This window comes from Canis aureus, chromosome 15 (assembly GCF_053574225.1).
Source record: "Canis aureus isolate CA01 chromosome 15, VMU_Caureus_v.1.0, whole genome shotgun sequence".
In the NCBI taxonomy this organism is placed as follows: domain Eukaryota; kingdom Metazoa; phylum Chordata; class Mammalia; order Carnivora; family Canidae; genus Canis; species Canis aureus.
Genome location: NC_135625.1, coordinates 23,226,587 through 23,237,391, shown reverse-complemented (window position 1 = coordinate 23,237,391; position 10,805 = coordinate 23,226,587). Strand labels below are relative to the sequence as shown.

The 10,805-nt window shown below is 36.6% G+C and overlaps 1 long non-coding RNA gene across 1 annotated transcript; it reads right to left on the bottom strand.

Annotated features, from left to right (window-relative positions):
- Positions 1-452: 452 nt before the first annotated feature.
- On the bottom strand, positions 453-9,758 carry LOC144283973 (uncharacterized). Its single transcript, XR_013352455.1, has 4 exons — positions 9,058-9,758; positions 8,736-8,919; positions 2,146-2,282; positions 453-680 (listed from the first exon to the last, which is right to left on the bottom strand). It is a non-coding gene; the product is annotated as an uncharacterized LOC144283973 (long non-coding RNA).
- Between the last annotated feature and the right edge of the window lie 1,047 nt (positions 9,759-10,805).

The window sequence follows — 10,805 nt, the reverse complement described above, 5'->3', positions numbered from 1 at the left end:
AGTTGCCCTGTAACTATCTGCCAACTAGGCAATCACAACATTGTACATTGCTTAGGCTCTTGCTCTTTTGAGAATTATGACATTGTCAGAAAACCTTTTTTTTTTTTGTCCCTACAAAGTGGCACTTAACAACCCATGAAGTTACTCCTCCAAACTGCAGATGTGTGAAACTAGAGGCAAAAAGTGGGAATTTAATCCAAGACTCTGACAATGAATTATTTCATGAACAATGAAGGATCAGCTGCTGGATCTTAGATGTATTAAATCTTTAAATGTATTTTTAAATGTATTTTTAAATTTAGTTTGTGAGATTTTTAAGTCGTTTGACTTATTTTTAAATTTAATTTGTGAGATTTTAAGTCATTTGACTTTTATTTGTTTCAAAAAAGAACTTTATTTTGAATCACAGGGAAAAAAAGGAAAGGGAAGTAACAAGATTTGTGATTGACTATTGTGATTTTGTTTTAACTGTCCCAGCGGAGCCACAGCTCCTGTAAAGCTTCATTCTGCTGGGCTATCCAGTGAAGTGGCACACACACTGCAAATCCCAGGACACACTGGACTCATCCACCTTCACTTTCATCTGAGAGCCATCACTGAGTGTTGAGGAAGTCCCACTCCCACTTGTACTGCTGGGGCCAGTGGTGCTGTCACGCAAGGCTATCATGAGAGAGGGATACCTAATATGGAAACAAATGAACACATACTTCATCAGATGGGCAGAGTATTATAGAGAAAAAAATGATCTGGGGTGAGAAATAGAAAAAGCCCTTCTGTGAGGGCAGGAGTGGATATTTTATACAGGGCTTACACAGAAGACCTCACCAATGTGGTGACTTCGGAGTAGGGTCTGAATAAAAGATAAGAAAGCACCATTCACACATCTGCAAGGAATGAGTTTGAGGTGGTGGCTTTACTAGAACTTTCGATTACAGCGTTTTGTTTGGAGGAGTAACTTCATGGGTTGTTACAAACAGTAATTAATGTCTGTTAGGACTCTTAAATCCATCACGATTCATTCTCTTTCAAATGTATATTCTTCAATTGCCTGGAATATTTGCCATCTCTTTTACATCGAGGTGAGATCTTTAGCAAAATTCCCTCATCTCCTAAGACAGCATTCTTTTTGGAAGTACATCTTCTCTTAAAACAAAAGCCTTCATTTTTTTTTTTTTAATCTCTTACCTCCTACTCGATTTCAAGTTTCTTCTCAAACTCTCCAATACATTTTAGCTTATCCTCTGTTAAATTGGAAAATGACTATCTCATAAAATTTTATGCATCAAGCGTAGATAATGAATGTAGGCAATTAACAAAGAAGCTATCTTTTTGTAGACTCGATGCTGAGATAATCTCTAGTGCTGATAAACATATATACATGGGCATTTCAACACTTTGATTTCAAATATCTTATTAGTACACAAGATAGATTTATATCAGATGGGTCAGTCCTCTAAAGGCCAAACAAAGAAATAATTATAATTCCAGAGCAGTAGCAGTAAACATTTCCTTGTGGCCTTATTCCAATGTCAGCACTTCATTTTAATGGTAACTGGATATCTGCTGTTCATTGCGAAATCCTTGAGTATACTTAACAATCTGCTTAGAGTATATTGAGTGTATGGGGATGACCAAATGAAGCCTGAAAATTTACTGTAAGGAAATTATGCAGTTTATTTGAGAGATATTCATTCTCGTTTAGGGCTGAGCAGGAGCATGCAAAATGTAAAGATTGGAATAGTTTTAGTGTTTAGACAAATATAGTTATGCCTGTTATCACTCTTCCTCATTGTCCTATTTTGTACAATTCTCTTAATTCTTGATTAGCAGCCTCCAGACCTGTCCCTAAAGTGTGACAACACTAATGTGATAATTCAGATAGCACTTTGCAATTTGCAGAACATTTTTTTTTACTTTTTTTACATCTATTGTCTTTTTAATGTTCTCAATAATCCCAAGAAGCAGGCATTATTATGATTATGTCATGTATGAGGAAAAGGGCCTTGATTCAATTGACCCAAGATAGTTAAGTAAGAACAAGTTTCTTCTTCCTCAAAAATGCATGTATATTTGTGTTTGGTATTGTTTGGAAGTCTAGCATGTACTTCCCTTCCCTAATCAGTGGAGGGAGAAGTAAGCTATCACCTTGTATGGTCCTGTGGGTCAACAGGGTTCTGCTTCCCACTATAGAAACTGTCAAGGGCCAGATCCTCTTTTCAATGCCTGGCAGCAAGAGTTGGCTTGCTAGCTGGGCTCGGTTAATTTAATTTCCAAGATGGAATCTTGAGGGGGAAAAACAAAAGGAAAGATAAAGGAATGATAAGAATATATTTTTGATAGATGTGTCTGACAATGGTAATATTTGCAAGGCCCAACAATACTCATGAAGTCCCACATGCCATAAAACTAAATATTTAAAAGTTATAAATCAATCGAATGAATTGTTGAATAATATGCATGATACTTTTATTCTTATACCTTGACAAATGTTATTTTCATAAAAACAGGGTAACCAGGTTTGAATTTAGAATTCTCAGATCCCTTGGAGCGGCATGCTGTATCCTGGAAGCTTGGGGAAAGTGGACCTCTGGGGCTTGCTTGGCCTTAGTCTGCTGACCCTCACTCTTTCTCTTTGCATTGCTGGCTGTGTCCTATTCTGTTAGGGATTTTGTACCTATGCATGTGCACACCCTGGAGTGCAGATCCAAGTTCCATTTATATCCCTCAACAGAAAGTCGTACCTTGGCCACCCCCATATATGGTCCTTTCTTGAGTGGATAGAGCTGGTGAAGAGGCCTGAATAGTTCTGGAGGTGGGTTCAGAATGATTTATGCAAGGAATTCTGGGGTCTTATGTATCCAGAGCATGGTCAAGAAGGCAGAACTTGGTGTTTCTTCTGTTTCATAGACTTTTGCTTCTTAGAGAAGGTCATATTCAGAAGAGGGCCACGGTGTATCTTTTAAAACGAGAGCTAGGACAAGGTCTCTTCTTGCCTGGACATAGAGAGGTGCTGGGTGGTGATATCCCATCCAGGAATTTGTTACTTCTTGACTTCTAGATCCCCTTTGGTTCTTGCTGGTTTTCTAAGCAGGTCCTCTAACCACATATTCATTCTCTGAGCAGTCTACATACTTCCAGTCCATTCCTTTGACTTAGAATAGCCAAACTCATTTCTTGTTGTTGTTGTTGTTTACAACTAGGAACCATGTTTGAAACACAGTCTGTCATTTATTCCACAGGATGAGAATAGTAGGGAGTTTTTAGTGATTACACAGTGATAGGTGAAAACAGCCTGAATAATGTTAAGTACCATCTACTATCCTCATGGAAAAACAGGTAGAAAGGACAGCTCCTCTGCCTTTTTTATATATTCTCTCAGGTTCACCATTTTTTATTGTCTCTTTTTCAGGGTAATGTGAGCTAACCCCTCAGGTGAAATATTGGGGGAGTGATACAGTGCTTTTGCTGTAAACACTAAAATGCTATTTTTTTACTTAAAAAACAATTAAAAATATCATCCAGATTACCAAGCCAGTAGATATCCATTTGCAAAAGACTTGTAAATATAGACAAATGAAAGTGAAGGCACACATCCATAATCATCCTACTCTTCAGAGATAATCACTGCTATTAACAGATCACTGTTTTGGGTATATCTTTAATGAAAAAGGATCATACTACACATGCTTATTTAAAACCTGTTTTATTCACTATATCCTGTATTGCAAACATCTCCATTTCAATCATTATCTCCATAACTTTTTAAAAATGGGTGATTATTGTGTCATTGAACATTGTGATATTGTCTTACCTAATACTTATTGTTGGACATTTTGGTTGTCTTAAATTTTTACTATTAGAAATGATGTTAGTGAACAAACTTGAAATAATTATACATATGCTTAATTATTTTAAAGGATATACTTCTATAACTGTAATATTCATTTCAGAGGCTTTACATAACTATAGTATTTGAATACTATTTAAAAACCCATGCAATGAATAATTATATACTAAACAGCATATATCTAGCACATATTGTGATTAAGAATTAGTAAAATATAATTATAACCCAGTATTGTTTAGGTCCTTTATATTAATTCAATGTGTTACATGCAATAGACTTTGGAAAGATCTTCATAAAAATCCAGAGGGAAAAGAAGAGTTTTTTCAATTTAATAGGGATTTACTTTGCTGTTTCTTAAAGAGAGAGAGAGAGAGAGAAGGAAAAACAAAACCAGCATAGTTGTGGTATAATTCACATACCATACAATTTACCAATTTAACAAGTACAATTTATTTATTTATTTATTTACTTATTTATTTAAGATATTATTGATTTATTTGAGACCGAGAGAGAAGGAGAGAGAGAGAGTGAGCACAAGCAAGAGGGAGGGTCAGAGGGAGAAGCAGACTCCCCACTGAGCACGGAGCCTGACTCCCCACTGAGCACGGAGCTCAATTCCAGGACCCTGAGATCATGACCTGAGCCAAAGGCAGATGCCTGAGCTACCTAGTCACCCCTTAAAGAGTATAATTTATTTTTATTTATTTTTTAAAAAAGATTTTATTTATTTATTCATGAGAGACACAGGGTGAGGGAGCAAGAGAGAGAAAGAGAGAGAGAGAGAAAGAGAGGAGGCGGGGGGAGAAGCAGGCTCCATGCAGGGAGCCTGATGTGGGACTCAATTCCGGGACCCCAGGACCACACCCTGGGAGGAAGGCAGGCTCTAAACCACTGAGCCACCCAGGGATCCCCAAGGAGTGCAATTTAATTTCTTTTAGTATATTCAGAGTACAACCATCACCAGGATCAATTTTAGAAAATTTTCATTATCCCAAAAGCAAGCACTGTATTCCTTTCCTTAGCCTCCACCCCAAACCCTCTCTTCCCCAATCCTAGACTACCACTTATATACTTTCTGACTATATATTTGCTTATTCTCAACATGATATAAATGAAATCACATATCTGGTCCTTTGTGATTGATTTCTTTTACTTAGCATGATGTTTTTAAGGTTCATTTATAATGTAACAGTAATTATTAGTTCCTTTTTATTGCTGAGTAATATATCACTATATGGATATGTCTCATTGATTTGTCCATTAATCAGATGGGCATTAGGGTTGTTCCCACTTTGGGCTATTATGAATAATGTTTCTGTGAACATTTGTGTACAAATGTTTGTGTAGACATGTTTTCATTACTCTTGGGTATACATGTAGGAGTGAAATTGCTTGACCATATGGTAACTTTATGTTTAAACATGTGAGGAACTGCCAGATTCTGTTTTTCAAATCAGTTGTACCATTTTACATTTCCACCAGCAGTATATTTTTCTACATCCTTGTCAATACATGATACATGATACATGATATCTGTCTTTTATATTATAACCATCCTAGTAGCATCTTACAGTGGTTTTTATTTGAATATCCTGGTGGCTACTGCAGTTTCTCTATTTTTAAAAAAAATATTAGCCCTTAAAAAATCCAGACACATTAAAAATGATATTAACTCCATTTCACAATATTTTGTTGATAATTAAATTGATTTTCCTTTTAAATTTGTTTTTAAAATAAAATAATCCATGAATCTATAGTTGTGACTTTAAAAGATGTCACATATTTTTAATAGATTATTATATAGCTAAGAATTATTCTCCTTTCTTATAAGTGCTGACATTCATCATTATCTGTCTGTGGTTTCTAAGAATTTATCATTTATAGTTTTATCAAGCATTATGACTAAGTTTAGTAATTTTCTGTTAATGAAGAGGAACTAGATATTCCTCAGTTCAGAATGCTATATTCTCTGATTGGAAACTTGATGAAATACTCCTTTGAAAAACAGATTTTCGCAAATCAGAGGTTATATTTAATAGATTTTTAATTTTGGGGCAGCCCGGGTGGCTCAGTGGTTTAGTGCCGCCTTCAGCCCAGGGCCTGATCCTGAAGACCCAGGATCAAGTCTCATGTCAGTCTCCCTGCATGGAGCCTGCTTCTCCCTCTGCCTGTGTCTCTGCCTCTCTCTCTCTCTCTCTCTCTTTCTGTGTCTCTCATGAATAAATAAATAAAATATTTTAAAACATAAAAAAATAGATTTTTAACTTTGTGTGTTTTAAAATTTTTTATTAAAAGATGGATTTTTACTGTAATTGACTCAGCTCAAAGGAGGATGTCTGATTCTGACACAAAGTAATACCAGTGCAATGTTAAATACAATGGGATGAACCGTCTAATTGGATCTTAAAAGTCAAATCTTGCTCTGGAGGAAATGACTCTGTGATAATACCTTGAAACTATATATGTATAGATGTGCAGCTTTATTTTATAACACAGAAATGGAATTCAACCAGTGAGGTAACAAAGTTTGATATCCTTAGACTTTGAGGAAAGGCTGAAGGGCAAAGTGGTGAATTTGTTTTTAATACAAATCCACATGCATATATTGTAGTCTCAGATGGATTTGCAGAAAATCTTGTTCTCAAATGAATAAAAGTGTGCAAACTCGTTTGAATAAAAAAAAAATTCAGACAGCAGTATCTATGGTGTGAGCTAGAACAGGTATTTCATCAACAAATTCTGAGACAGCTCACGGGGCCTCTGAAAGAACCAAGCTTTATATTGATATATATTCTAAGAAAGGATTTCAGTTGCCTGTTGCATCAAAGACAAGATTGACTGAGATTCAGATCTAATCTCCTGACTTCTGGAAAATGGACCAAACAGATGACATGGCTAGATCGAAAGATTCATAATAAATCTGAGAGGGGAAAAAGGCTGTGAAGCAATACTAAAATAGCTGCCAGATTGTTCACTAGCTTTGAACTTGACCACTTTAACCTGGCCCTGTGTAGCATTGTGACCTTGAACAAATTGCTCCATTTCTCTGGCCTTTGTTTTCCTCCTATGTAAGGAAGAGGCAGCTACATCTCAGGGTCATTGTGTGAATTACATGGGATAATGTTTAAGCAGTTATTCAAGTACAACTTTTCATTGTCCTACATATAATAGGCATTCAAAAACAATAATGGTTTGAGCACTTAACTCTGTGCCAAGCACTTAAAAAAATTTTTTTTAAAGATTCATTAATTTATTTGAGAGATAGTATGTATGCAAACAAGTGGTGGGGTTGGGGTCAGAGGGAGAGGAAGAGACAGAAGCTCAAGCAGACTGTCTGCTAAGTGCAGAGCCTGATGTGGGGCTCGATCCCAGGGCCCTGATATCATGACCTGAGCTGAGATCAAGAGTCGGAATCTTAACCAACTGAGCCACCCTGGAGCCCCTGTGCCAAGCACTTTTTAAATGTCTTATATCTATTGATTCATATAATCTTCACATCAACCCTAAAAGGAAGGCATAGTATTTTTTTTTTAATTTCTACAAATATGAGATAGAAACTCAACACAGAAAGTTTCAGTGACTTGTCTAAGGTCACAGAGCTACTAAATTAGTGAGCCTAGGATATGAACCCAGGCAGCAGTTTGAAACATCATACAATTACTACCCAAATATGTTCAAACTAATATAACTTTAAAGTCATAACACAAACTGAGTATATTTTAATGTCTATTATTATTTTTATACCAAAAACTAAAATTACTTTCTTAAAAATTAGTTTGGAAAGAATAATAAATCCAGGACATATAAATTTAGAAAACAAGATCATTTCATGGCTTTTGTAGTCATCCTTAATAAGATGACTTCATGAAATGACATAATTCATTGTTTTAATAGAGTATTTGATATCTATTCCCATAGGTCACATAACATGATTATTGTAGTATTCGAGTGAAATGAATTATCTTCGACTTCACTCTCAGTGATTTCAGAGACAGGTAACTTCATGACTCTAACAAATACATCATCTAAAAGCCAGGAAGAGGTAACACACTACTGTGTTATAATTAAAGGTGTTTGTAATGACTCAATCACAAGGTCTTTAGCCACTGCTTAAGTGTATTAATCACCACAACACTGCAGGTCAAGCCCACACCCTAAAATGTAGGCCCCAAAGTGCACTCCAAATCAAATTCTAGACTCATGTTCAGAGGAAGTCTCCTGGTATAAGAAAGATTGGCATTTTAAAACAATACTCTGACTCTGAGCTAGGGCTCTAACTCTGTAATCATCCGCATATGAATATTGAGTCCTTTCTTCCTCAGAGACAGGTGATTGATTCAGCAAAGGTCCTAAAAAATCCACTGTTTAAAAGAGAAGCCACTAACCATGTGTGTCAACTGAGCATTGAAAATATGGCTAGCTGGAAATAACATATGGTATAAGAATAAAATACACACCAGATACAGTAAACTTAGTACCCCCTCAAAAAAAAAAAGAATGTGAAATATTTCATTAATATTTTTTTGTAATAAGTACATGTTAAAATGATGACATTTTGGATATATTTGGTTAAATAAACTATATTATTAAAATTAGTCTCACATGTTTAATTATGAATGTAGATACTAGAAAATTATAAATTATGCATGTGATTTGCCCTGGATTTCTATTGGTCAGTGCTGTTCTAAGAAAGCTGATAGAGAGATTTCTGATTTTTTATTTTTATTTTTTTGGAAGACAGAGAGCTGAAGTCTTCAAGTTAGTGGTCTAGAAAGTATACTCCCAGTTAGAGAAATAGAGTCAAAACTTAGACTGAGAAGAAAGAGCCCTTTGGAGTAGGTGTGTGATTTCAGAAGAGCCTTTGACCCCATAAAAAAGGAAAGCTTACTATTTGTGTAGTCAGGGAATTTGAGTTAACTGGAGAGTGCTCCAAGATTATGATGTTCCATTACTCAACTGCATAGAAGTCTAATAGCCAAAACCACTGATGCATGTCAGTTGTTGGGAAATAGACTCTGAGGGAGAGATGAGCAGGCAGGAAGCTTATTGGTGAATACTCTTAAAATTAACACCTGTGGGATAAGGAAAGAAAAATATTAGGAAGAGTGAAAAACTCAGCTTCTTCAGCTAACCCCATGAGGACCTCTGAAGTTGGGATGGACCTTTACAGTTCAAGTTCAAGCAAAGGCAGTGTAAATATACACACTTACATCGGTCAGTGATTTGATACAGGTTGTCCCTGAGGCAGTGTGATCTTGAGTGAGAGGCTCTCTTCAGTCAAGGGCAATCTTGGTGAGGCACAAGTGCAGTCAGTGGGAAGGGAAAACATAGGTCCTTCTGTCTGAAATAGAGTCTAGGAATCACAACAGCATCAAGTATGGTCCCTTCATATTCTACTTCTTTATATAAGTTTGGAGTAGGAACTTCAAGGATTCCAGTAGTCATCCTGGGGGAAAATTATAGGCCTTATCACTGTAGCTGGTCTCAAGGTCACACCTGATACCCAGTTTTTATCTTCTGCTATCCATCCCAGATTCCCCTAACCCTTAAATATAACTTCTACTCTTCTAGATGGATCATCTGATGATATAAACTCTGGACACTATACTTTCCTCAGGCTGTGGCTGTCAAACATGTTCATTTACTAACACAAATTGTTAAAGGTATTCTAAAAGTGGATTAACTGAGTGCCCAACGTATGCCTCTTAGTCTGTTCAGAGTGCTACAGCAAAAGTACTGTGGTCTGGTATTGTGCCTTAAACAAGAAACATATTTCTTAGTTCTGGAGACTGGGAAATCCCAGATCAAGGTGGCGACAGATTTAGTTTCTGGTGAGGCTCTGCCTCCTAGTTCATCCATGGACACTGTCTTCCCCAAGTCCCCATTATGGTGGAAGGGATGAGGGATCTCTCTAAGGTCTTCTTTGTAAGGACACTAATCCCATTTATGAGGGCCCCACCCTCATGATCTAGTTACCTTTTAAAGGCCCTATGTCCAAATACTATCACATTGGGGGTTAGGATTTCAACACGTGAATTTGGGGTGTACACGGACATCCAGTCCATTGCACCCTCCCTGTAATGGAAGCTCTACCTCCTGTCATGGAGGATCCTGGACAATCAGGGTTAATTATGTCTATCAGAAGGGTGACTTCTTTTATTATCTGCTGGTCCCTTGCCATAAGGAATTCAAAGTGCCCAGGCAGCTACCATATGTTAAATTTCAATGGGATGATGACATGCTTATGATAGAAACATTATCCCTTTGGGAACCAAGATCTTTAAAACCACAGACCCTAGAGTTTTAGGAAAAAGAAGAACACATTTCTCAAAGAAGTATTTAGAAATGTTGATAAACACAGCACTTCTATTCTTGCTTCTGGGTTCTCACCTGTGTATTCTACTTATTAAGGACCTGTAGCCATATAATGCTCATTGATTTAGGGTATATGCTGTGTCCTGGAAGACATTATTATACCTCACAGGGAAACATACCTGAGTTTGTCCTCCATTGTGTTTAAACAGGCTGTTTTGTTACAACAAAAACTGGCATCTTTGGAGTGATGTGGAATGTGATAGGACCAGTAGATCCTATCATCATGTACCCCACCAATGGTCCTAATTTGCTTTAAAGTGGGTCCCTTGGACTGACATAATAAATGAAATGACTATCTTTGAATCTAATTCTGTAAGCTCTCGGAAAGTGATGTTAGCAGAGATCCTGTGGGTAGGAAAGCAAATCCATATTCAGAATATATGTCAATTGCTGTCAAGATAAATCACTGTCTCTTCCAGGAAGAAAGGAATACACTTGCTGTTAATTCCATGTATAGTCTACATCCTTACACCAAAGACTCCCTTTATGTATCCTTTATACTATACTCACATTGCCAATGACAGAAGCTGGCTGAGACATTTGGTTTTGTTGTCTCTTTCAGGATAGATGCTTTCAGGTGGAT